This window comes from Penaeus monodon, chromosome 30, assembly GCF_015228065.2.
Source record: "Penaeus monodon isolate SGIC_2016 chromosome 30, NSTDA_Pmon_1, whole genome shotgun sequence".
Lineage (NCBI taxonomy): Eukaryota > Metazoa > Arthropoda > Malacostraca > Decapoda > Penaeidae > Penaeus > Penaeus monodon.
Window position 1 is genome coordinate 29,153,735 of NC_051415.1, and position 458 is coordinate 29,154,192.

General features: G+C 27.5%; 1 protein-coding gene across 1 annotated transcript in view; it reads left to right on the top strand.

Annotated features, from left to right (window-relative positions):
* LOC119592684 (aldehyde dehydrogenase, dimeric NADP-preferring-like) overlaps positions 1–458 on the top strand; it is a gene marked incomplete at its 5' end in the record, with an annotated part of 10,381 nt that overhangs the window by 4,038 nt on the left and 5,885 nt on the right.

The following is a 458-nucleotide window of genomic DNA, read 5'->3' on the forward strand; positions in this document are numbered from 1 at the left end:
ATCAAAGACTTCTCCAATCCTTCCTAAAACTAAGAGAGGAAGTCTTGCTAATCCTCTATCATTCTCTATTAATCCACCAGTAGAAAACGTTTCTTACGTTTAACTGATTCGCAAATGATTGTTTCGTAAACGCTTGAACCTCATCTTAATACAATTTTTTCTTCTTTTCATTTTAAACATATTGATAATTCAATATAGCAATACTTTTAAACATCATGGTGACAATGATACAATCTGTTTGTGATACTTAAATGTACTGATAAGGATGATACGGTCCAATTGATCTGCTTAATCACAATAGTAGTAGAAATGATTCAAGTACTATTAATCAGCTTATAGTAGTAAAAAATATTCAATACTATTAATCTGTTATCTAAGATAATGATATGTATAATTCAAAAGTGAAATAACCATATATATCAATTATTTTTAAGAATTATAACGCATTTTATTAGACG